The 26,747-nt window shown below is 50.3% G+C and overlaps 1 protein-coding gene and 1 long non-coding RNA gene across 8 annotated transcripts in view; both read left to right on the top strand.

The window, feature by feature from the left end:
* Window positions 1-26,747, top strand: part of IQSEC1 (IQ motif and Sec7 domain ArfGEF 1) — a 396,118-nt gene that overhangs the window by 268,748 nt on the left and 100,623 nt on the right. The window contains exon 1 of one of the 7 annotated variants that reach the window (XM_033210766.1): window positions 1,946-2,471. The exons of 5 other annotated variants lie outside the window; for them this stretch is intronic. The gene's annotated coding sequence lies outside the window, so the exon portion shown is untranslated. Of the gene's footprint in view, window positions 1-1,945; window positions 2,472-5,896; window positions 6,048-26,747 lie in introns of those variants that run through there. One more of the 7 variants, XM_033210764.1, reaches the window with a different exon arrangement.
* LOC117083286 lies at window positions 3,915-18,721 on the top strand. Its single transcript, XR_004437032.1, has 3 exons — window positions 3,915-3,926; window positions 5,641-5,645; window positions 17,355-18,721. It is a non-coding gene; the product is annotated as an uncharacterized LOC117083286 (long non-coding RNA).

The following is a 26,747-nucleotide window of genomic DNA, read 5'->3' as shown; positions in this document are numbered from 1 at the left end:
GAGTGGCTGAGGGCTCAACCCGGACTCAGGCACCAGGCTGCCCAGGTTTAATGCTGGCTTTGGCATTGTTAGTGGTGTGGCTTCACTTCTCTAGTCAAAGTTTCCCATCTGCAGATCCTTTCAGGATTGTTGTGAGGATTTAGTGAGGTAATACATACTAAGATCAGGGCCCGGCGTGGCGCCAGCATGCAGTCAGTGTTGGATACGATGACCCTTGCCGTTGAGCTTTCTCCCCAGCTGGACAGCTGTGGGGGGCAGTGGGGGTGTCTGGAATGGTGCCTGCATGGTGGGAATGAAAGGGTGGAGCAGAGCTCCTTGGCCCTCTGGGGAGGGGACACCACCCGTGATCGTTCCAGCCTCTGCAGCTGTCAGAAGGAAGGAGACAGGGGCTCAGGAAGCCAGGTCCCATGTGATCTTAGGCAAGGCTGGGGTCTCCTCATCTGTAAAGGGGAACTACATGGGGCCAGAATTTGTATATGGAAGGGCTTAGAGGCAGCCACCTATTTGGAAGATGTGTTTGTACTTGGATACCACCTAAGGGCGTATTTTTTTATTTAAAAGGGTGGACTTGCAACAGGTACGGCATTGAAAGATTGTCCCTCTTTCTGCCCTCACTATCTGGTGTATAAACTTTATAAACATTCCTTCCTTCCTTTTTGCCTTTCTTCTATTTATCCTTCTTTCCTTGTTTCTTTCCTTTCTTCTTTCCGTCCCCAAATACTTGTGACAGCTTACAGAAAATACCTGAAATAAAATAATTAATAAAAAACATCACAAGCCAGGCATGGTGGTGCGTTTCTCTAGTCCCAGCTACTCGGGAGGCTGAGGCAGGAGGAATGCTTGAGCCCAGTTCAAGGGTAGTGTGCGATGATCATGCCTGTGAATAGTGAATAGCCACTGCACTCCAGCCTGAGCAACACAGTAAGACCTCATCTCTAAAAAAAAAGAATCCAGAGTGGAAAAAGCACAATTTAGAATAGGATGTCATGAGCTAGGGTAGAAAAATAGAACAGAACAGATATATACAGGGTCCTGAGGTTCTTCTGTTGGTGCAAAAATTGCCAAGTTTCCTGGCAGCCAAAGGGAAAGGGGAAACCCAGCCACGCAGTTTACTCTCACTGTAATAAGAAACTATAATTACAGTGGCCATAGTTGTCTCTGCTGCTGGGTGAGAGTGTCTGGGGCCCTGGGCCTCAGCCTCAATGGCAGGCCTTGGGCCTGGGCAGGTTTGAGGGAGCAGGGCAGACAGTGAGGGCTGAAGTGTTCTCTTGGGACGAGGATGCCGGCTGGCTGTGGGAAAGGAGAAAGGCAGAGTTCAGCCCTGGAGTGAGTCAGCGGCTGCCTGCCCCTGCCCCAGACCCCGGGATAGACCTCCTGGGTGGGTGACTTGGGAGCTGGGCCAGGTGGCGGGTGAGTCCTGGACTTCGGTGAGTGCTCCATGTGCTTTTCCTTGTGACCACAGCTGTATTTTCCTGAGTCCCGTTCTGTCCCAAGGTTTCCGGGGATTGGCACTTTGGAAACCTCAGGGCTTGTTGACGGAATGCAGAGGGTTCAGCACTGGGAGACCCGCCATGCCCTGTCCAAGGGTGATTCGCTCATTCCCTCTTGGCTGCCGTTTGCCCACGTGGTCTGTAGGAGAAGCAGCAGCGCCTCACAGAGGCTAACATACTGGCCTCTCTGTGCCTCAGTCTCCTCATCCACGAAGTGTGGGGATAATGGCATGGCCACCTGACAGGGCTGTGGGGCGGGGCCTTACAGGAGGGTTTGTGGCTGTCAAGTGGTGATGGGCAGGTAGCTTCACAGGGGTGTCACGAGCACTGGCAGGTGGCCTCCTCACCACCAATGAGAGGAGAGTGGCGGGGTGGGTGTGGGCACCATAATTGGCACTGGGTTTGCCCCAAACCCACTCTTAACACCCATAAGTGCCAGGCATCCCTGTGGTTAGCTGGGGAGGATGGGCCTTGGGCTCCAAGAGAAGCACTCTGCCCTCCTGACCCCTACCCCATTCTGTTGAGAGTCCCCGAAAGGACTAAGGCCACGCCCCAACCAGCCAGCCAGCCAGGAGCAGGCCCTCTGCGGATCCCAGCCCCCTTGGCTGCCAGGGAAGCCCTGAGTCAGCAGGTCTGTGGCCTGAGGCGGAGCTGCCGGCGGCCACAGGAACAGATTGGAGGGTTGTGATCGGACAGCGCATAGTTTTCCACTTGCGTCTTCAGATTCCCCTCCGAGTGAGCCTATTGCCCCTGGCTGGGTCCCATTCACATCTGGAAAAGCGAGAGGTGTGTGTGGAGCAGCTGTGGGCCTGCCAGCCCTGGCCCTCTGCCTAGGGGTTTGGTGATCGCAGTTAAGGAGCCAGGAAAAGGGTCTCTGGAACTTTGGCCCGAGGACTCTGAGAGGGATGATCCTGGCTGCAGGCTGTATCCTGGACAGAACAACTTGGGAGCTGAGCACCCCAGGGTTTAGAGCCCACAACGGTAGGTTGTGAGATGTGCAGCCCTCGGGCAAGTGCTAAACCTCTCTGGGCTTGTTTCCTCACCTGTAGAGTGCGGGGGTAGCCATGACAGCTGAGCGGGCTTCTTGGCAGGTCACCACTGGGTTCTGTTGGCTTGGCATCCAGCAGGGTGCATGGTTGTGGCATCCACTCCTTGTCCTCTGAGTCTCAGCATGGGGGCTGGGGCGCATGATGAAGTGGGAGGCACACAGGCTCAGAAGTCAGGCCGACCTGAGTTCAAAATTGGGTTCAGCCCCTTCCTACCTTGAAAGTGACTTTTAGAGGTGTTCTGAAGCTTCCATGAGATGATGCCTGGAAGCCTGCCCTGGCTGCAGTAGGTGCTGCTGAGGCATTGGCTGTTTGTATAATAGGCAGCCTCCCTGAGCCTTTGTTTCCCCACCTGTGAGATACATGTGGGGATACAGTAGTTCTGGAGGGTGGATGAAACCCTTTAACAAGCTCCCTGCCCCTCACCTCCCTGCTTCTTCCCTGGCAGGCCTTTCTCTGGGCACTCACCTCTGGGCCCCTGGCAGACAAAGGCCTTGCTCTGGGTACAAGGCAGTGCCCTGATAAATCCACAGCCCCTCTCAGGTCAGGCAGGAAGATCACTTTTGCATCTGGCATTATATTGGAAAAGAAAGATCGTTTTGTGCCTTGAGAGCCAGTGGGGCGTTTGAGCCTCTTGATGGGCCAGGGCAGCTCGCCTGGAACACATGGGGCCCAGGGTGCTGGTTGGTGAGGAGTGGGGTGGCCTTGGCTGCCCTGGCCCTGCCCCCATCTGCCTTCCCACCGTGGCTGCATCTGGGCAGGAGGGCCGTGAGCAGCTCAGCTGGCAGCCAGTCTTTGAGAGCTTCCAGGGAGCATCCTGGACAATTAGCCATCTGATGCCTCTCTGCAGGAGGGCCAGAGGGTGTTCCTCTTGGGACAGAGTGCTCACCACCTCCCAGCCTGGGCCATGCCTAGGCAGCTCTGATGCAAGGACATTTGTTCCCACTTGGAACTGGCACCATCCTTCCTACGGTGCCTGCTGCCACCCACCCACACACTGAAGTGGCCTGGCCCTGCGCTCTGAGCCTCACGACCCATCTGCTCCCCAGCTCTGGACAGCCTGCAGAGACCAGAACTCCTTGAGGCTGAGGAAGGGGTCACCAACCTCCTCCTACTTACCCACACCTTCTGGACACACCCTGGCCTGTGCTGTCTATCTCCAGGAAGAGCCCAGAGCTGAGTTTAGGATGGGCAGGAGGTCCTGGGCAGAGCAGAGCAAAGCCGCCACTTCTCTGGCTCCGGGCACTGCCTGGAGCACACATAAATTACCTCATGGCTGCTTTCCCCTTTCACTCATGGGCCTCACCATTGCCTCAGCCCTGCCAGCCTCACCTCCCTCTCCTCAGTTTCCATCTCTGCTGGTGGCTGCCGCCCCCTCTCCCTGCATTGAGTCTTTGTGCAGGGGGTGAAGACCTACTCTGTGCCTGGCACTGTGCCAAGTGCTAACTATGTGTTCCCACATCCAGCCAGCTAGCGCCCACCCTGTGAGGGGCACTGTCCCACAGCACAGAGGAGGACCTGAGTCCAAGGCTTTGCGTTATTGGTTTCCTCACTGGAGTTGTGGATGAGGCTCTTCTTGGCAAGCACCGCAGGGCAGCACTTGTTGCCAAGAGCTCACAGCCCAACAGCAAGGCGGCATGGGCATGAGCCACTCTGGCGCATGGGAAGAGGCTTTCTTCCACTGGTCAGCAAGCAGTTTGCTGAGCACCTATTGGGTGCTGACGCGGGCTAGACCCTGGGGATACAGCAGTGAGTGAGGGGAACACTTGGGCCTTCTGGAGCAGATAGATGTTCAGGTGAGAGAGAAACGATAAAAAGAAAATAAACAAATGAAGATGCCTTCAGGCAAGGATCAGTGCCAAGAAGATAAAACTGGGAGGGATGACGGAGTGATCAGGGGAGAGGGAGCCACGTGGCCTGGGGAGGTCAAGAAAGGCCTCTCCCAGTGGCGATCAGTGGACGAATAGATAAACACAAGGTGGTCTGTCCATAGTGTGGAGTATTATTCAGCCATAAAAAGGAATGAAGTTCTGGCACATGTTACAGCACAGGTGAACCTTGAGGACATCATGCTAAGTGAAAGAAGCCAGACACGAAAGACCACAAAGCGTATGGTCCCGTTTCTAGGAAATGTCCAGAACAGGCACATCTATAGAGACAGGAGGTAGGTTTGTGGTGATCCAGGGCTGGGGAGGGGTTCTTTTTGAGTGATGAAGATGCTCTAAACATAGATAGTGGTGACGGTTACACCCCTCTGGGAATATACTATTAATAAAATCATTGAACTATACAATTTAAATGGGCGAGTTATATGGTGTGTGAATTATATCTTAATAAGACTGTTTGAAAAGAAAACAAAGGCCTGTCTGCGGCGGTGGCCTTGTGTTGAGAGTGACAGGGAGGAGTGAGTTTGTAAGGACCTTGGGGAAGAGCGGGCAGAGAGAGCAGCCAGTGTAAGGACCCTGAGGTCTGTGTGCACCTGCAGGAGAAGCATGGAGGAGGAGGCCGGCAGGGGTTGGGAGGGAGGGAGGGAGGAGCAGTCACTGTGGTGGCAGGGCCAGATCCTGGAGAGGCCTTGAAAGTTGACTGTGGTCGGGGAGCCATGGCTGGGTAACATCGCTGTGCTTTCTGTTTTAAAACCGTCACCCGGACTGCTGTGAGGAAATGAGACTGTGGAGAGGGAGTGGTGGGGCGTTGGGGGCAGGGAAGGCCGGTTGAGATGTGGCGGCTGGCCACTGTTTAGATGAGAGATGACAATTGAGACCCAAAGAAGGAGACAGACAGACTGGCTGGCGGTCGCACTGGGAATTCAGACAGGGACAGAGTACTCCTGGCGGGGAGGAGGCTTCCTGGAGGAGGGGCCTGGGCCTGGACACTGGGAATGTCAGGATGGGCTGGTGGTGGCTCTCTAGATGGCACCCCTATGGGGGATGTGGGGTGCCCTGCCTGGCCATGGGGAGACAAGGCTGGCCACCCTACCCTGGCACCAACCCTGGGTACCCTTTGGGCCCAAGCTGCTAAGTAAGTAGGGCACCCTCTCTCCAGGGACCCCGTCACACTGCCTTTGTGCTGCCGGCTCCAGCTGGCTCTCCGTGAGAGTGCAGTGCCCGTGTGGCCAGAGATCCAGCAGGGGCCTGGCACTCTGAACAAACCAGCCTGCCTGGAACTTAAGTGGCCCTGAAACACAATCAGCCACCAGAGACTAGCCAGGGAGGTGGTTGTATTATTTATTAACTGGGGCTTGCCCAGTGAAGCCATTTGGGCTTGCCAGACCTGGAAGAAGCCCCCTCAGCAGTGCCTGGGGGCCTTTTGGAGAGCAGGTGGGTGGGGGCCCCAGGGTGCCTGGCACCCTCTCCCCTGGGTGTGGTTTCCTGGATACCGACTGAGCAGGGAGGAAGTCAGACGTCAGGACCTGCTGTGGGGATGGACCCACAGCTCATCCCCTGGGGCCGCAGAGGCAGGCCAGCTGCTGGGGTTCCAGGGACACCTCCGCCCCCTCCACTTTGAGAGTGTGAGTACCACCCACCTGGCCCGGGGAGGGGACCTCGGCAGCCCTGAGAAACCTGTGAGGGGCTGGCGACTGTCAGGGCAGCCTGCCGTGGTGAGGGTCTTGGGGGCTGTCGTCAGAGTTTTCACTGTTTCTCAGAGGTGTATTCTGTGACCCATTTCTCACTGCCAGGAATGCACACAGGCCCGCCCTGGGCCCAGGAACACCAGGTGTTTCCCCACAGCAGCAAGGGGAAGTTCTTTAGCTCCCCTGCGCATTAGACCAGCCCCAGACCCTGTTAGGACTGAGAACCAGGGCCCCGCAGCCCACCTGGATGGCTGGGAGTGTTGGGTCTCTGCCTAGGGCCCTCACAACCACCCTGAGAAAGATGGACTTTTGACAATGCCCAGTTTACAGCCAAGTAAACTGAGGCCCTCAGAAGTCACACACCAGTCAGAAGTCCTCAGAGGCCCTCAGAAGTCACACAGTTGCCCAGGGCTCTTAGAGCATAGTTGGTGTGTTTCCTTCCCACACTGCTGCTCCCCCAACCCTATGGTGCATAAACTTTGAGCAAATGGAGTTTTACGACTGAGGGAACACAAGGCTTCCCCAAGCTTTGCTGAGGAGACACTGCCTTGTACAAGTCTTCCCTGCCCCAGGCTCCCTGGGGCCATTTCCCATCTGGCAGTGCCCCAGTGTGTGTCCCCCCAGGAGACCCTTGACCCACTGACAAGTTGAGTTTCTTTCTGAAATGATCCAGAGTAGAACCTCGAGGATCTGCAGATCCCTGGGGCTGGGAGGGTGTTGGGGGATGGTCTCTGGGTTCTGAGCTGTAACCCCTGAGCCTGACCTCTTGGGGTCCTTGGGCCAACAGCCCCTGGCTCACTGGGGTCATCGGGGAATTCTACAGATGGGTCAGAGGAAGCTTTTGCCGACCCAGCCTCGGGGAGCAGTCTGGGAGCTCTCACTCCTGTTAGCCAAGCCTCCCCCATCCCAGCCCTGGCTCTTGGGGGCAGGCAAGATGGATAGCCCTTTCCTTAGGACTGGAGCCCAACCCGTGGCAGATGGAAAAAGTGAGGCCCAGTGATAAAGAAGTAATGGGCACCTTCACTCCTGGCCCCATGCTGCAGACAGAAGGCCGCTCAGTGCCCTGAGGGGTCAGTCACTCTGTCTCAAATCCCACCTCCCCAGTGTGTCTCAGCCATGAGACATGGAACAGATGTCCCAACATCTCTGGGCCTGGGTTTCCATATAACCCACGGTGAAAGTCCTCCCTTCCGAGGCTGTTGTGAGGCTTACATGGGGAAGCAGGCCTCAGTGGGGAATCTCCCTGTGGGCGTAGGTGACTCCGGATTCCCATCTCACTGAGAGATTTACCAGGGCACAGTGTCCCTCAGGCTGGGTTAGGGGAGGCTTGATGACCCTAGTGAACCAGGGGCTGTTGGCCCAAGAACCCCAAGAGGTCGGGCTCAGGGGTTACAGCTGAGTCCAGGGCTCTGGCCTCCAGCTCAGCTACCTCCAGCAGCAACCTGCCTTTGTTGGACTCCAGGGTGCAAGCTGGGGAGCCTGGCCAGATGGCTGCCCACACCTGTGTTCAAGGCCCAGCAGAGGCACAGGGCAGAGCAGGGCCCCTGCTGCCTGCCTGGGGACCTCAGGGGAGCCCATCCTGAGGCCTCGTGTCCTTACCTGTGAAATGGCCAGGTGTAACCAGGAGCCTTTAAGCACTCCATGACTCTGTGCAGAGTTTCATGCACATCATTCATTCGTTAATTTAGTCATTTGACAAACATTTATTGGGTACCTACTGTGTACCAAGCACTGTCTTGTCTCTGAGAGTACAAAGGTGATAAACCAGATAAACCATCCCTGCCCTTCTTGGTGTTGGGGAGTTAAGCGATATATGACTAACGCAATGCATGCATGATAGGTCATGGTGGGGACATGTTCTGTGAAGGCGAGTAGGGCAGAGGAAGGAGATAGGCAAAAAGGAGGGGTAAGCGGTTGGTTGTATTTTATTTTTTTTAATTAATTAATTAATTTATTTATTTTTTGAGATGGAGTCTCACTCTGTCGCCCAGGCTGGAGTGCAGTGGCGCAATCTCGGCTCACTGCAAGCTCCACCTCCAGGGTTCACGCCATTCTCCTGCCTCAGCCTCCTGAGTAGCTGGGACTACAGGCACCTGCTACCACGCTCTAGGGCTAATTTTTTGTATTTTTAGTAGAGACGGAGTTTTACCGTGTTAGCCAGAATGGTCTCGATCTCCTGACCTCATGATCCACCCACCTCGGCCTCCCAAAGTGCTGGGATTACAGGCGTGAGCCACCGCGGCCGGCTGGTTGTATTTTATTTTAATGGACACATGTCAGCTATTAGAAAACACCTGCAGGCCATCAGGCAGCTGAGGGAAGGTTGGAGGGTCCACACTGTGGCCTTCACTCCCTGAGTCCCTTGTGGGCCAGGCCAGTGTGAGCTGTCCTCTGACCTGCTTGCAAGGGTGAGCTCATTAGCCCCATCTGAGGAACTTGCAAACCAATGCCCAGAAATCCCAACCAGTGTAACTCCAGTGGCTTCTGGGAAAGAGGTGAGAGGACCCAGCCGGCAGAGTGGATATCTGCACTGTACTCAGTGTGTGGGAGCATCGAGGTGGTGATCAGCTGGGCCTGGGGTGTGGTCAGGCTGTGGTTAACAGCCCAGACCTTGGGAGGCCAGGGCAGGCAGATCACTTGAGGTCAGGAGATCGAGACCGGCCTGGCCAACATGGTGAAACCCCGTCTCTACTAAAAATACAAAAATTAGCCGGGCGTGGTGGCGGGCGCCTGTAATCCCACCTACTGGAGGGGCTGAGGCGGAGAATTGCTTGAACCTGGGAGGCGGAGGTTGCAGTGAACCTAGGTCATGCCACTGCACTCCAGCCTTGGAAACAGAGCAAGACTATCTCAAACAAACAAACAAACAAAACAAAACAAAAAAAAGTCCAGACTTTGGTGGGAGTTTCTGTTCTGCTGCTTTCGTAGCTAATGTGACCTGGGGTATGTTGGGTGCCATCTCTGAGCTTCAGTCGGTCAGTGAGGGCTCTCTTAGTTGCAAGTGACAGAAAATCCGAACCTATCAGGCATAAACAGAAAAGGGGTTTCGTTGCCTCCTGAAACTGCAAAGTCTAGAGGGTAACTAGCTTCAGGAATGGCTGAATCGCAGCGTTCATTTATGCATTTGGACTTTTCAGCTCTTACCTCTGCTTTCCTCTCTACTGTCTTCACTGTGAGGCAGGCCCTCTCCATGCGGGCATCCCTGGCTCTGTGCCCGGCATGTAGCAAGTGCTCAGAAAACATTAGACATTTCCTTTCATTCGGTCGTCGCCAGCCCTGTGACAGGCCAGCTGCAGGGCCCAGGCTGTGGTGAGCAACACATCATTTCTGTCTTGGGGATGTTCACAGTACTCTGTGGGAGAAGGGACTAGAAAAAAGGAAATGACTACACAGGGCATTCAGGGCTGAGAAGGGGGTGAGCTCTGAGGCCTGTGGGAGCCCAGAGGAGGGACAATGGAGTTTTTATCTGGAGGGGTTCCCCGAAGGCTTCCTGGAGGAGGTGGCAGATGAGCTAGATTTTAGGAACAATGGAGGAGGTGGCCTGGTGAGTGGCAACTGAGGGAGCAGGGGCCTAGGGTCGGGTTCAGGACTCATACCCAGTGGGGCTGACCTGGCTGTGCTAGGTTCTTGGAAGTCCTGGCTGAACTCAGAGAATTGGTTCTTGGGCCGTGCTGGGGGTGGAGGCGAGTAAGCCTACATGTAGGTGAAAGGTAGCCCCAGCAGCAAGGCTGTAAGGAAAAGAGAGAATGAGCACTTAGTGAACACCTACTGTGTGCCACATACCCTCCATATGTTGCCTTATTCTGGCCACTCCACAGCCTCTGGTGGTGCCTCCTGCCCACTTTGCAGAGAATGAGCCAGAGGTTCTGATCAGGTGCTGGAACAAACCACCCTTCTAAGTGAGTGCAGGAAACCATTTCCCCCATGAACTTAGAATTTGAGACTCACTCATTGGCCAGGCCGTCGAGAGGCTGCTGGGATGCTACCCATGGCATGGCAGGGACAGATGGGGAAGTCACCGTGTTCAAAACAGTCATGTGTTAAAACACCTCCCCAGCCTCTGATCTACCGGTAGTGGCAGCGGAAGCAAACAGCAAATCTGAAACCTGATGCCTACAAAACAGGAGTGTGAAGTGTGACACCAGAGGCCTCCAAACAGAAGTGGGTGTGTACGGCCACCTGCCTGTGAGCAACCAGGGGAAGCCAGCTTGGTGCTGAGTTGACACAGTGAATGTTAAAAAGACTTCTAAGCTGGTCCCAGTGTATTCACACATAGTTGAGAAAGGCCAGGGAGGATAACAAGGGCTAGAATATAGGGTCAGCTCCCTAGAGTTGCTGTAACCCCCTGGCAGCTCCCTTTACTTCTCTGAGCTTCAGTGACTTCCTCTGTAAGTGAGGATAACATTTCCCAGAGTGAGGATTAAATAACACCATACATGGACATGCCCATAGTCGATGACCTAGCAATGGCTTAATGAATATCAGTGATGATTATCCCCAAGTAAAATAAATTTGAATTTAAAATTTTAAAAATGGTCATTTTTGCATCCATGGACTTGAGCCAAATGGGAAATGGTTTGGTTCAGCCTCTAAGCCCCTACGGGTAGGCACTAGGTCTTTTAGCTCTGTGTCTGCTGGTACGCCTGGGGCTCAGGAAATGCACATGGTGTGTTAAAACCAAGTCTGAATTTGTCAAATCCCAAGTCAGTCCAGGATGTTCATTTCTTAAATGATACAGTGAGACAAAGTTTTTTGAAGATGAAAAAGAAAAACAAAGTGAATTTCACTCTGGGGAAATAAGCAGAGTGATGGAGGTAGATGCCACTGACAGAGTGGAGGAAGCATGGGGAGGCTTCCAGGAGGAGGCAAGCTCTAGTCAGCAGGCACCGGTCAAGTGGGGAGTGGAGGAGAGTTTGGGTAGAAACTGTAGGTCGAGTCCCCATGGTGTGTTTGGGAAACAGCAGTCTTGGGTGATACCTGTCTGGGAGGGATGAGGGCCAGAGTTCAGGACAAAAAGGAAGGCAAATGGGACCCAGAGCCCAGGGTGCTGGCCTCTTCCTGCAGGCACAGAGGAGCTGCCAGGAGCTTTTGAGCAGGGAGTTTTATTAACCAGTATTTGGTTGATAAAAAAAAAGAGGTACCTCAGACTGGCTTGACTGGCTTAAGGCAAAGGCTGAATTTATTGCCTTCTGTTTCTGAAACAGACAGGACTTCAGGTACAGTTGGATTTGGGGGCTCAAACCATGACTACAGACACCGGCCTCTTTTTCTCTTCTTCCATCTCTTTGACTTCATTCCCAGACAGCCTTTCTGCCCAGATGGCCTCCACAGCTCCAGGCTGGCAATTGTCATATCCAGGCAGAAACTGTTCTGACAGAATCAACTCTCCCTGGTTAGCTTAGACCACATACCCATCTCTGGACCAGTCACTTGAGCAGGGGGGATGAGCTACTGTCTCTGATAGACCAAGCTTGGTACTGCATTCAGCCCTGGAGGTAGCTCACCCAAATTAGATGGACTGGGAATGGAGGATTGGGTTCCCCAAAGAAAACTGGGGTGTCTTACCAAAAGTGAGAATGGAGGCTGGTCAGGCAGAAACATCCTGCATCCACCACTGCAACCTGCTAAGACTTGTGGGCTGGTCGATCCACTACTGTGATCTGCTAAGACCTGACGGCTGGCCAGTCCACCACTGTGACCTGCTAAGACCTGCCGGCTGGCCAGTCCACCGCTATGACCTGCTAAGACCTGCCGGCTGGCCAGTCCACCGCTGTGACCTGCTAAGACCTGACGGCTGGCCAGCTGAGCCATGTGATCTGCCATACATCATCCCTTCGGGTCAGCCCCATGAGGTAGAGTTTGTTATGATCCTTGTTTTGCAGATGAGAAAACTGAGGCTTAGAGCGACACAGTCACTTGCCAAAGGTCACACGGTTAGTAAATGTCTTCAAATCCCAAATCAGCTTGACCTGAAGCCCAGAATCTTAACCATGTGCTCCACTGCCTTACAGCAATCAGCGAAGGATGATGCCTAGGCAGCTTGGATGGAGGATAGGCTGGCAGAGGAGACTGGAGGCAGAGGATGGGAGTAGGAGGCAGGTGCCACACTGGCAGAGAGGAGGGATCCTAAGACATAGAGCTGTGGTGTGCTAAAGCCTGGCTCTCAACGCACTGTCAGTTTCACTTTTGTTGTTGTTTCCTTATATAGATAAGATAGCTGATATCTAATCAGCAAAGTACACACACACACACATATATATACACACATACTAATTATTATGCCTACTGGTTTCTGCTTGGGGTGATCTTGGCAGGAGGATGTGAGGGATGAGGGTCCTGAGCCTGGAAGCTGGAGTTACGCTTGGGCTGAGGACACCTGGGGCATTTCTGGGGGAGTTTCCCGGGGAAGTGGTCAAAGGGAGTTGGCCGCCCACCTGGCTCAGGGCCAGGGCAGAGAGCAGATAGGATGGGGAAACAGCCACTCTGCACTTCCCTTTTCAGCCCTAAGGCTTCTCAGGCAAGGTCCCGCCTCCGTGATGACATTACAGCATGTCAGAAATCAGCCTGCCCACACCCTGACGACACAAAGGGGAAGTCAAGGCAGCAGGCCACTTTAGCTTCACCGCCACCACATGGAGAGGTGTGGCAGTCTGGGCACCCGTCCTGGATTGGCTGTCGCCACACTGTGTGACCTAGGGCGAGTCACCAGGCCTCTCTGGGCCTCAGTTTGACATCTGCAAAATAGACCTATGAAGACAGAGCAGGCACATGAACAAACCTTTGCGAGTGACCTGACCCAGTGCCAGGCACTTCACGGGCTGTCAGGATTCCTTCCCTGTGTGGTGATCTCTCGGAATCACAGCCTTGGAACCCTGGAGGGGAGAAGGGCTGTCGATCTCAGAAAGGCAGGCCAAGACCCAGCTTTGCGGTATACAAGCCACGTGGCCTTGCGCAAATCACTTCACTTCTCTGGGCCTCCATTGCCTTATCTGGAAAATGGCTTAATAACTACCCCCTCATGCACGAATGAGAGGGTTAACCGAAAGGTTAGCCCCGGATGGGTTTTGCTGGCGCATCTGGTTGCCACTGGGTTAGCCGGATAGCCCCTCCTCTGTGAGCTTGGCTCCTGCCCTGGAGCCAGATCAACAGCGTTGTTCTACCAATAATTCAACCAACTAACATCGACTGTGTGCCCAGCACCGCTCAAAGCAGCGAGGACACCAGTGTGAGACCCCCTCCCTCACAGAGCTGGCATTTGGGGGTTGAGGGAGACAGACAGGTGACAAGTAAACAAACAAGAGCATTTCCAACATCACAGTCACAAAAACGAAGCAGGAGGCTGCGGTGGGGAGCTACTTGGTGCTGGTCAGTGAGGGCCTCCCTGAGGAGGGGACCTGAGGGCAAGAAGGAGGTGGCCAGCAAAGATGGGGACTGGCCTGGTGGCAGAGAAAAGAGGAGTGTGGACAGCCCCCTGGGGATTCAGGCTCAAAGGACAGAGGGTTTGGAGGCTAATGGCAGCACCCTCAGGGAGGACGTCTGGGCAGGCGTGGACAGTGGACAGCCTGATGGTCGCTGGTGGAGGATGCTTACCTCATTCCCTAGACATTTGCTGGAGGAAGAGTCAGTTGAGGCTCACCTCTGAGCTTCGATGCAGGAGGGAGAGGTGTCCAGCTTGGCCTCAGACTCCAGACTGAGGGTGACAAGGTGGTGATGGTAGTGGACGGGCATAGCCAGGAGAGGCATCTACGTTCAGTACCAAACTTCAGAACTGCTAAGAAGTACCTAAGTAACCCCGTTTCATCTTCAGGTAAAGACACTCAGAAGGCCAGGCACCAGGCCCCTCCTTGGGGTTCCTGGGGTGGGCTTATGGACGGGTAGTTCCTCTGCTCTCTCACCTGTCTTCCTAGAGGAGTGCAGAGCTGCAAGGACTTTGAGAAATCACCAAGCTGTCCTCCCATAGGACAGGGAATTCTGTGACCTTGGTCTGGGGAAGGGTGGGCTCCATTGGCAAGCTGGACGTGCTGGGGGCTCTGGACTCTGGGGTGGGGTATGGGTGGGGCCCCAGAGACAGGGAGGGATGGCTGGACTCAGCCCCAAACTTCCAACAGCCAAGAATTACGCTTCATCTGCAAGCACAGAAACCTCAGATAGACCCAGAAGGGAGGGGTGGGTGGCCTGTGGAGGCTTTGGAGCGTCAGCAAAGAAAACATGGGATGTTTTTCAAGTATAGAATGAGTGATAAGCTCTAATGTGTGTATGAGGATGTTCCCAACTATGACATCATTCCATTCTCACAATAAATCCTGTCCAACAGGAATATCTGCCCTATCTTGCAGAGGGGAAACTGAGGCAAGCCAAGTGACTTGCACAAGTTCCTTGCCAGCCAGAAAGTGACAGCATCAGAATTGAGACCTAGAACCAAGCTTTCCTTAGAGACATGGAGGGTGGACCAGTGCAGTGGGTGGGGCAGGTAGAGAGCCAGGCTGGCCTCTGCCCTCCTCCCAGGGGCAGCTGGGCCGACAGCTCAGTCCTCTGGATGATTAGAACGGCCGGCAGGCCATTTACAGAGCCAGCCCCACCTGCTCTGTCTGGATCCTGCATACCATCTGGAGACAGAGTCCTTACTACAGCTCCCCTGACCCTCTTCCTAGGGGCTCTGTCCCCCCACCCTCACTGCCTTGGTCTCTGTCTGCATGAATACACATGATTCCCTCCCCACAGTCTCATGCAGCCCCCGCAGCTTCCTCTCCTGCACTCCACCCTTGTGAATTAGGGGCGCCCCTACCACTGCAAGGATGGGGGCCAAAAAATCCTGGAGGAGGACAAAGCCTAGCAAAAGTGACTTTGGACAAGTGTCTTCTGCTCTTGAATCTGTTTCCTCATCCATAAAATGGGGAGAGAAATACCCGCCGGTAGCAGGGCTTTGTGATTTTGACTGCAAATATGTCAGGAGAGGCCAGGCTGCAGGGGCTCTGCCAGTCAGAGCCTGGCCCAGAGCACAGACCCCAGGCATCTCCCAAAGACGGCCTGTCTCTGGGCTCCACGTGGGTCTGTGTTCTGTTTAAATGATAGAGTTCCCCAGCGGCCCATGGAGACTGTTCATGCCCCTGCCCCTGGGCCCAGGAAGTGCTGCAGGGTGTGCTGCTGCCTCCTGGGGCCGTGGGTGGGCCCTGAGCTGCAACACCAGCTGGCAGTCTCTACAGTGGGGGCTGTGTGCCTGTGTGTTTCAGTTAGATTTTGCTGTGTAACAAACTACACAGAACATAGTGTCTTAAAACATTGGTGACTTATGATTTTGCGTGATTGTGTGTTTGGAAGATCTGGGCAGTAAGTGCTGGTTGCCTTTGGCTGTGCTCAGCTGGGCTGGAAGTTCCAAGAAGGCCCCACTCCCATGTCTGCCAGTGGATGCTGGCTGTCAGCCAGGCAGCTCAGGCCCCTCCAGGTGCCCCCGGGCTCCTCCACATGCCCCCACCACAGTGGTAGACCAGCCTTCTCACATGGGGGTCCCCTTAGTTCCCTCCACATGGCCCCCACAATGGCAGACAAGCCTCTCACATTGGGGTCCCTTCAGTTCCCTCCATGTACCCCAATCACACCTTCTACACATGGCATCTGAGGCTGCCCTCCCAGAGTGGACCAGAAGCCGCGAGGCCTCTTGAGGCACAGCCATCACCAATGCCACCTTCTCCTGAAAGGAAAGTCATATGTCCAAGGAGAGAGGAAGCAGCCCCCCACTCTGGTGGGAGGAGGGGGGACACGTCGCACCTCGGAGAGGCCTGGATACCAGGATGGGAGGAATTTGTGGTCATATTTGGCAATCACAGGATATATATTTGGCAATCATTAGGATTTTGTTGGGCTGTTATTTCACACAGGTTGGGGTGAGGGGAGTAAGCTCTAAAGTCTATATACAAAGTCAAAAAGTTACTGTCATAAAATTCCCCTTGAAGAGCCCTTAAGTTGCTCATATCGGACAGAGTACCTGGTTTTGTGTGCACTGCCCTGGGCAGTGGCACTCTGTGGGCTATGATGTGTGCAAATGCCTGGGCCGGACCAGGGAGGGAGCTGAGGCTTGTCCAGACACTGCAGCCTTCACCCTGCAAGGGGGACCCTCAAATCCTTGCTGAGAAGGGAGAGGGAGCTAAGCTGGCTGGCTCACCTTCAGGGCCATTTCCATTCCCCATCCCTACAAAGCCTCTAGAGCCAGGCTGCCCAGAACAGTAGCCACTAGCTATAGGTGGCTATTTAAATGTTCACTGATTAAAATTCACAAAATGAAAAACTCAGTCTCCATCGCCCTAACCACATCCTGAGTGCCCAGTGGCCACACAGCTAGCAGGTGGAGAGCCAGCCTCAAAGCCCTCAGCCAGCCCAGCCTGCTGTGAATGTCAGTCCCCTTGTGCAGGCCCCTCCTGCCTGCCTGCCTCCGTGGTCACCCAGCTACATGCTGACTGCCCAGGACTCCCGAGAGACTTAACCTTGGCCCAGCTGCTGCCCTAGGGGACTGCTGGTCTGCTGGGGGCAGGCAGGCTAGTAACACTGGGTGCCTGACTGTGGGTCCCCAGATCCCCTCATCTTCCAGAGCCCTGGGCTGCAGTCTCCACCTGAGGTCCAGCAATACAGGCCTCATCCTCTGATCCTTCCCCCAAGCCATTTGCACTCCCGGGCTTTTCCAGTAAAGAGAAGAGACCTGTTTATCATCAGAAATTATGAGACACCCCCTGCCCCCATGCCATGCACACCCCCCACACACAAGGGTTAATATCCAAGATTGAAAAACTACAGGATGACAGGAAGCTGTTAAGAACCAATTTTTAGATGACTTTGGAGTCTGTGAATTTTATTTATCAAAGCAGCTTCTATTTTGGTTTGAAAGATGTTCATGTGTGAAACATAGTATTTGTTTGGTCTACCAGCAGTGTTAGCTGCACATATGGGATGAGAGATCCCCTAAAATAATTCAGGGGTTCCCAGCTTGGGAATCCATGTAACCTCCAGGAGCTGGAGTCCCTGAGTGGCCCCAGGAGTCAAGGGCTTAGTGGTGGAGGTAGAGGCTACCTTGTGGATATTTGCGTGGCCAGCACTGTGGCTGGCCTGATGCCAGGTTTTTGGTGGGAGGTGAATTAGTCTCCCACCTTGATATTGCTTCCCTCCATCCCTGCAGTCCTTCACCTGGACAGCCCCCAGCCACCCTCCCTCCCACCCACTCTTGCTGATTCTGTTCTGAGCTTTGCTGGTGGAAAGTGTCCCCGCTCTGGGCCTCTCGAGGCCTGTGGGCCCCGGTGATCAAAAGCTCTTTGCTGTGTGGAGGCAGAGTTTGACTTCCTTATAATCCAAGGAGAGGGAGGAGGGAGGCAGGGAGAGTGCACAGAGGTGATTCAGACACAAATCCCTGCCCTCCAAGGCTCCAGATCTGGTGGGAGGCTGGGGCCTGGGTGTAGCTGAGGGGTTTCCACGTCGGGTTCCCCCTCCTGCAGAGCGCTACCCTGACTCCCAGCTGCATCTCAACACCTGACGGCAGGGATTCGACTATGTCTGCTTCACAGCCGATTCCCCTTGCACATGGTGGCACCCAGGAAATATTTGTTGGGTAAATGACTGAATGAATGCAAGCTATGGCATATACAGACACGTGTTCTCACCCTGCCCTCTGGCTCTGGCTGTGTCTTCTCTTTGGGGTGCAACAGACATGATGAGCAGGGGCACCCTCTCTAGGAACTCTGTTCACAACTAGCTCAGGGCTTTTTCTCCATTCAAGGTTCATAGATTTCTTCAAGGTCCAAACAATAATTTTTTTAATGTGTGGATTCTTTTAAGAGTTGTAAGTTATTTTGAAGTGATTTCAATCTTAAAGAAGAATTACAACAATAATACAAAATAAAATTCTCCCATGTACTTTTAACCCAAACTCACCACTAATAACATTCCACCAAATTTTGCTTTCTCTTAAAAACCATTTTTCCTCTTAGAAGCATTTGAGACGTCACTGCAAACATGCCACGTGTAACTTTCACCCCTAAATAATGTTCCAGCACATAATTACTAAGAACAAGGACATTCTCTTACACAACCATGGTCCCGTAGTCAAATTCGGGAAGTTTAACATGGACGTGATACTAGGATCTCATATACAACTAACTTAAAAGTCACATTTCGCCTGTTGTCCTAATAATGTCCTTTTTACCAAGTTTGCCGCCCAATCTAGGATCTTGTGTTACATGTAGTCATCACGTGTTTTCCTAAAGCTTTATCGAGGGATACTTTACGCTATGAAATTCACTCATTTTAAGTGTACATTTCGGTTATTATTACTATATTTACAGAATCCTGTAACCATCACCACAATTTTATTTTTAATCATTTCCATGACCCTGAAAATAAACCACATACCCATTTTCCCTCACTCCCTTGTGCCATCCCAAGTCCTCAACAACCACTTTTTGTTTCCGTAGATATGTCTTTCTGAGCATTTCATATCCTTTTGGAATCATACAACACGTGTCCTTTGTATCTAGCTTTGTTCACTTAGCGTGAGGTTTTTCAAGGTTCATCCATGTTGTAGAATGTATCAGTACTTCATTCCTTTTTTTTTTTTTTTTTTTTTTTTTTGTAGAGACAGGGTCTCACTTTGTTGCCCAGGCTGGTCTTGAACTCCTGGCTTCATGTGACACTCCTGCCTCAGCATCCCAAAGTGTTGGGCATGAGCCGCTGCGCCTGGCCTTTCATTCCTTTTTACTGCTGAATAATAACATTCCGTTGTATGGATACATCGTAGTTTTATCCATTCCCTGGTTGATGGACCTGTGGGTCATTTCTACTTTTTGGCTATTATAAATACTACTACTATGGATATTTGCATACAAGATTTGATGTGGACATATGTTTTTATTTCTCTTTAGTAGATACCTAGAAGTGGAATTGCTGGGTCATATAGTAACTCTGTTTAACCTTTTAGGAAATGGCCAAACTGTTTTCCAAAGTGGCTGCATCTTTTTGTATTCCCACCAGTGGTGTATGAGGGTTTCCATTTCTCCACATCCTGTCCCACATTTTTTACTGTCTGGCTTTTTGCTTCTAGCTGTCCTAGTGGGTGGGAAGTCATATCTCATTGTGGTTTTGATTTGCGTTTCTTTGATGTGGAACATCTTTTCATGTGCTTATTGGCCATTCATATGTCTCCTTTGATGAAATGTGTATTCAAACCTTTTGCCCATTTAAAAATTGTATTGTCTCCTTGTTATTGAGTCATGAGTTCTTTGCATACTCTACATACAGGTTCCAGTATCAGTTATATAATTTTCTCAGTTTCTCAGTTCCTTTTTTTTTTTTTGGAAATCAGGTCTCACTCACTCACTCAGGCTGGAGTACAGTGGTGTGATCATGGCTCCCTACAGCCTCGAACTCCTGGGCTCAGGCAGTCCTTCTGTCTCTGCCTCCCAAAGTGCTGGGATTACAGGCATGAGGCTATGCAGAGCCTTATCTTTTCACTTTCTTGATGGTGTCTTTTGAAGTGCAAGTTTTTAATTTTCATGAAGTCCAGTTTATGAATTTTTAATTTTCTTACTTATGCTTTTGGTGTTGTATCTAAGAAATCACTGTATAACCCAAGGTCACAAAGATTTATTCTTATGTTTTTGTCTAAGAGTTTTATAGTTTTAACTCTTTCATTTAGGTCTTTGATCAATTTGAGTTAATTTTTGTGTATGGTGGAAAGCATGGGCCCAAATGTATCCTTTTGCGTATAATAGTCAGTTGTCTCAGCACTTGTTTTTTTGTTGTTGTTTGCTTTTTTTCCAGACTGAGTCTTGTTTTGTCACCTAGGCTAGAGTGCAGTGCCAAGATCTCAGCTCACTGCAACCTCCGCCCCTGGGTTCAAGCGATTTTCCTGCCTCAGCCTCCCGAGTAGCTGAGATTACAGATGCACACCACCACACCTGGCTGATTTTTATATTTTTAGTAGAGATGGGTTTCACCCTGTTGGCCAGACTGGTCTGGAACTCCTGACCTCAGGTGACCCGCCCACCTTGGCCTCCCAATGTGCTGGGATTACAGGCATGAGGCTATGCAGAGCCTTATCTTTTCACTTTCTTGATGGTGTCTTTTGAAGTGCAAGTTTTTAATTTTCATGAAGTCCAGTTTATGAATTTTTAATTTTCTTACTTATGCTTTTGGTGTTGTATCTAAGAAATCACTGTATAACCAAGGTCACAAAGATTTATTCTTATGTTTTTGTCTAAGAGTTTTATAGTTTTAACTCTTTCATTTAGGTCTTTGATCAATTTGAGTTAATTTTTGTGTATGGTGGAAAGCATGGGCCCAAATGTATCCTTTTGCGTATAAATAGTCAGTTGTCTCAGCACTTGTTTTTTTGTTGTTGTTTGCTTTTTTTCCAGACTGAGTCTTGTTTTGTCACCTAGGCTAGAGTGCAGTGCCAAGATCTCAGCTCACTGCAACCTCCGCCCCTGGGTTCAAGCGATTTTCCTGCCTCAGCCTCCCGAGTAGCTGAGATTACAGATGCACACCACCACACCTGGCTGATTTTTATATTTTTAGTAGAGATGGGTTTCACCCTGTTGGCCAGACTGGTCTGGAACTCCTGACCTCAGGTGACCCGCCCACCTTGGCCTCCCAATGTGCTGGGATTACAGGAGTGAGCTATCGCACTCAACCAGCACTACTTGTTAAAGAAATGATTGTTTCCAATGAATTGTCTTGGCACCTTGTCAAAAATATTTGACAATAAATTTTTATTATTTATTATTATTTTTGACCATTCCAGCTAAGGCCAAGACAATACATTTTTAAACATCATTTTCGTGAAGACGAAAACTCCTTCCCCATTTTAACAAAAGCATGCTCCAGGTCATCTGGACGACCTTCTACCAACTGAGCTCTGTTGCCTGATGTCCGTGGCTGCCTTTTCTTTATGAACATGTGGTGATCACAGGACCTTCCAGTGTAGCAGTGTTTACCATTGGATGCAGTGTTTCCTAAAGTGGGGCCTGATGGAGCTCAGGAACCATATTCTTAGAGTTCCATCAGTTCTTAAGTTTGAGAAGCCCCTAATATAGAGCCATTTCTCAGATAGAAGAGTAGAATTCCAGATAGGGAGCATGAAATGTCCAACTTCATGCATCTATCAAGTGCCCACAAGCCAGCACAGGCAGTGTGGGGTAATGATAAGAACTCACTTAGGATCGGGCATGGTGGCTCATGTCTGTAATCCCAACACTTTGGGAGGCTGAGGTGGGTGGATCACTTGAAGCCAGGACTTCGAGACCAGCGTGGCCAACATGGCGAAACCCCATCTCTACTAAAAATTAAAAAAAAAAAAAAAAAAAAAGCTGGGCATTGTGGCAAGCACCTATAATCCCAGCTACTTGGGAGGCCTGAGGCAGGAGAATTGCTTGAACCCAGGAGGCGGAAGTTGCAGTGAGCCAAAGTCAAGCCACTGTACTCCAGCCTGGGTGACAGCACATGCCTCTGTCTCAAAAAAAAAAAAAAAAGACTCACATGGGTAAGCTACTCCCCCTTCCTGAGCCTCTGTTTTCTTACCTGTAAAATGGAGGGCACACCACCCATCTCAAAGAATCTGCAGGAATAGAGATAGTTTGGATAAAGTATCTGGCACAGTGCTGTCTGACACAAAGTGGGTACCAGTTCATGGAAGTTGTGTTTATTGCAAGCCTGGGGCTGTGCCCACTACCTGGCCCTCCTTCTACCCCTCCGCTCCACAGTGCCTACTCTGCCCAGCAGAGCAGCCCTTGAGGGCTGGCTCCTGGCTCCACCCTTCCCTCTGCCGCATATACCTCACCTGTTCCCATCACCTGTCTGCTTACAGGGCACAGCTCTGTAGCAGGCCCTGTGCTGGTCCTAGAAAAGCAGTGATGAAGCAGACTCCATTCCTGCTTTCAGAGACCTTCTGGGCAGGTGGATAGAACCATTAGCTGATGACCACAGAACAGTGTGGTAGCTGTTATTTTTATTAATAATAGCTAACATTTATAGAATTTCTGCTCTGTGCCTGGCCCCACTGTCTCAAGATGTACAGGACACTGTGGGGGCCAAGAAGATGATGTCTAGAGGAGGTGACATTTTTAGAGCTGGATTTAAAGGATGAGTTTGAACTTTAGCTAATATACAAAGAGACATGAGCATTCTAGGAATTTTTGCCCATTTGATGGATGAAAATGATAATCTCATCAGTATGATTTGTGTTTCTATGTAAGGTTGTACATCTTTTTGAATGTTTACAGGCCATTTGTATTTCTTTTTCACTGAACTACCTGGTTAAATTGATTGGACATTTTTATTTTGAGTTGTTCATTTTTTTTATTGATTTGGAATAGCTCTTTATATATGGAGGAAACCAAGGGAATAGTATGTGCTAATATACATTGATATGAAATAGTACAGTGTGCTTGAAAAGCATAAAGTTTAGCCTAATTTTGAGAGACATAGCTGAAGATAGAGCTGAGCAGGGAGGCAAATGCTAGTTCCTAAGGAGCTTGGACTTTATTACACAGGTCATAGGAGCTACAGAAGCGTTTAGAGCAGGGAAGGGATAGGATTGAATGTGTATTATTGAAAATTGCTTTGATAAGGGACAATAATGGACAGAGTGAAGAGCTAGAAGGGACAAATTGAGTCCAGAAAGTACAGGAGCTTGAATGTCCCCTGAAGAGTGCCTACCTGGTTTGGTGGGCAGTAGGGAGTCACAGAAGGTTCTGGGTGATGACCGATGGTGAACTGCAGAGACAATGGGGACTGAGAGTTGCCTGCTATACTTCCTGCTTTGTGGACAGCTATAAAGTGGAGGGGCGGGATAGAGGCCAAGGCTAATCTCTGGGTGGGGTGAGTGGTTTTGTTTCCCAACATGACTCTTTGTTCCCCTAGATGTCCCCGCCCCACGTGAGTGCCCAGTGCTGTGTCATCTGTCCCTACACCACAGGACTGACCTCCAACCCAGACAGACGAGACCATTGCCAGGGGTAACCGATAGAGGAAATATGAACTAAGAGTTTCCAGGCAGGGCACTGGGAATGGGAGAATGAAGAAGGAACAGCACACTGCCAAGCTGGGAGGGATTTTAGAAGTCATGCAAGGCAGCTTACCCTCAGCCCTGCTCCCATGAGCCCAAGGACAGGGAGTCCCTACCTCCCCAGCAGCCATTCCATATCTAGGTGGCTCTTCCAGGGAGAAGGCTCTGGAGCTGGTATGGCATCAGAGCTGTAAGGAGTCTTAGCACTCGTCTTATGCTTCTTGATAGAGGGGACCTTGAGGCTCAGAAGGGACACCTGCCTTCCTGAAGTCATATAGGGAGTCATCCTGAGTGGCACAGCAGGCTCTAGAAATCAGGCTTCTCAGCTCCCTGCTCAGAAATTACTTTTAAACATAATCTTTTACAAACAGTAACACATGCATATAGTAATACATGCAAAATATACTTAAATGAAACATTTCAGTGAAAAGCCAGTCTCCTTTCCACTCCATCCCCCAGGGCACGAAGACGTCTGGGGGACAAAGCTTCATGTTGGGAAACAAAAATACTCAACCTACCCAGAGATCAGCCTTGGCCTTGATCTTGCCCCCCTCCCCCAACTTTATAGCTGCCGGCAAAGCAGGAAGTGTAGCAAGCAGCTCTTCATCCCCACTGTCCCTACAGTTCCCCCCCCCCCCGCCCCCGCCACCGCCCGGTCATCACCCAGAACCTTCCCCAGGGCATGGCAACATGGCGAAACCATGTACCAGTTTCTTGAGCATCCTTGTCAGAGACAACATGTGCAGGTACCAGCAGATATTCTATACCCCCTCCTTTTTTTAATACCAGATTTTTATTTTTATTTAAAAAAAAAATTTTAAGAGGGAGTCTTGCTACATTAACCCAGGCTGCTCTTGAACTCTTGGCCTCAAGTGGTCCTCCCACTTCATCGTCCTGAGCAGCTGGGATTACAGGCAAGAGTTACCACACCTGGCTTACTCCCTCTTTCTTACATAAAAAGTAACACACTCTACACCCTTTATTGCACCTACCAAAATATCTTGGGGATTATTCCTTATCATATCAGTCCATGTAGAAATGCCACTTTTTTGTTGTTGTTTTTGTCTTGTTTTGTTGTTTGTTTTTTTGAGGCAAGGTCTCACTCTATCACCCAAACTGGAGTGTGGTGGAGTGATCACAGCTTAGTGCAACCTCAGTCTCCCCTGGCTCAGGTGATCCTCCCAGTTCAGCCTCCTAAGTAGCTAGAATTACAGGCGCATGCCACCATACCCAGCTAATTTTTGTATTTTTTAGTAGAGATGGGGTTTCGCCATGTTGCCTAGGCTGGTCTTGAACTCCTAGCCTCAAGTGATCCACCTGCCTTGGCCTCCCAAAGTGCTGGAATTACAGGTATGAGCCTCTGTGCCTGGCCCTAGAGCTGCCACATTCTTTTTGATGGCTACATAGGTTTCCATCATATGGATGTGTCTTAATTATAATCTGTTTAACAAGTCCCTCACTGGTAGGCTTTAAGGAACAAGAATACTTCAATAATTTTTATTCACTTTAAAAACATTTATAGTAATGTGCATTATGACATTTCGGTCAATGACACACCACATATACACGATGGTGGTCCCATAAGATGATAATACAATATTTTTACTGTACCTTTTCTATGTTAAGTTATGTTTAGATACACAAATATCTACCTGGACAAAATAATTGGACATTTTCATTTTGAGTTGTTCATGTTTTTTCTTATTGATTTGGAATAACTATATATGGAGGAAACCAAGGGAATAATTGTGACTAGTTGCCTGCAGTGTTTAGTACAGTCACATGCTGAACAGCTTTGTAGCCTAGGAAGACTAGGCCATACCATATAGCCTAGGTGTATAGTAGGCTGTGCCATCTAGGTTGTGTAAGGACACTCTACGAAGTTTCACAATGATGAAATCACCTAAGGACACATTTCTCAGAATGTATCCCCATCATTAAGTGCTGCAAACCTGATTGTTTAAATATAAAGACATGTCAAGAAGAAACTTCAGTTGGCCCATGAGCTTGTGTCCAGGTAATCCCTGTTGACCTTTTAAAAATCAATTAATACAAAAAAATATACAATGAAAAGTAAAAGCGCCTCACATATCCATTCCATGCACCCCTCAGTCCTCCCAAAAGGTATCCATCAATAAGAGTTTCTTTGTTTCGGCATATTTGTGTCCTTTGGGAAAATTAGGAAATTCCCACACACATCTACAGAGAGCCTTTTAAGTTGTACACAAAAGACATCATGATGTACAGTCTTCTGTTCCTTGAATTTTTCACTAGAAATATGACCTGGAGATCTGTCCATCCTAGGACAAAGTCCCAGCAATGGGTATCTTATTGAAGTTACTCCCTCTCCTACTGCTGGACTGAAGGCGGCTCTTTTCTTTCGTTGTTTACTGGTACACACAGTGCTGTGTTGTCTGTCCTTGCATTTTTATATTAGCGTGCTGTAGTAGCTTCGCCATACCCTTCCCGATTGGTTGCACCATCTGGCACATCACTGTACAGCATTTTTGAGAGTGATCATTTCTTCCCACCTTTTGCAGCAAAAGTATTAGCAAACTTGCTCGTTTTTGCCAACTTGGTAGATAAAAAATGGCAACCATGTTGTGCTTTGATTTGTATGTCTTTAATATACATTTAATTACAAGTGAGATTGAAGATCTTTCCATAGCTGCTTGTTCATATCCTTTGCTCTTTTTCCTAATGAGTTAGTCATCTTTTTCCTATCAATTTGAAAGGCCTGTTTATGTATTAGGGAAATTAACTTTCATCTCATTTTCCTCAATTAAATTCTGTCATATGTGCTGCAGACATTTTTTTTCAGTTTACCATTTGTCTTTTTTACTTTGTTTATGGTATTTTTATTCCATTTACATAGTTTTAATTTTTATGCAGTTAAATGTTCGACATCTTCCTTCACGGCTCCTGGGAATGAAAATATTTACACAGTGCATTTTGTGCAGGCTTTCCACACATTATCATAGTTAATTCTCATAGCAGCCTTTGAAGCAAGACAGGGTGGGAATTTTTAGCTTCAGTTCCATTTTAAGGATGAGTTCAAATGAGCCTCAGAAAAGTCATGGGACTTGCCCAGGTCCAACAGATTCTGAAACTTTTGTCATTCTCACTTCCTCACCTGCCTTCCAACCAGCCAGGTGACCTACTCCTGGCACTGATAACAAAAGAATATGGCTTCTCAGGGACTGCGTTTTTAAATTATTAAAACTATAAGCATCTTATCTTCCCTTAACTGCCCTTTAAAAAACAAAAAGTGTTTTTAAGAGAAAAGTCTTGCTCTGTCGCCCAGGCTGGAGTGCAGTGGTGCACTGATAGCTCGCGATAACCTTGAACTCCTGGGCTTAAGCAATCCTCTTGCCTGAGCCTCCCGAGTAGCCGGAACCACAGGTGTGCATTACCATGTCTGGTTAATTTATTTTTGAGATGGAGTCTCACTATGTTGCCCAGGCTAGCCTCAAACTCTTGGCTTCAAGTGATCCTTCCACCTCAGCCTCCCAAAGCACTGGGATTACAGGCATGAGCCACCACGCCTAGCCCTTAAAAATATTGTTTAAACCTCCAATAATATGGAAGGGTAGAAT

This window comes from Trachypithecus francoisi, unplaced genomic scaffold (genome assembly GCF_009764315.1).
Source record: "Trachypithecus francoisi isolate TF-2019V2 unplaced genomic scaffold, Tfra_2.0 Lachesis_group0, whole genome shotgun sequence".
NCBI lineage: Eukaryota > Metazoa > Chordata > Mammalia > Primates > Cercopithecidae > Trachypithecus > Trachypithecus francoisi.
The sequence above is the reverse complement of the archived record's forward strand: the minus strand, read 5'-3'. Positions and strand labels throughout refer to the sequence as shown.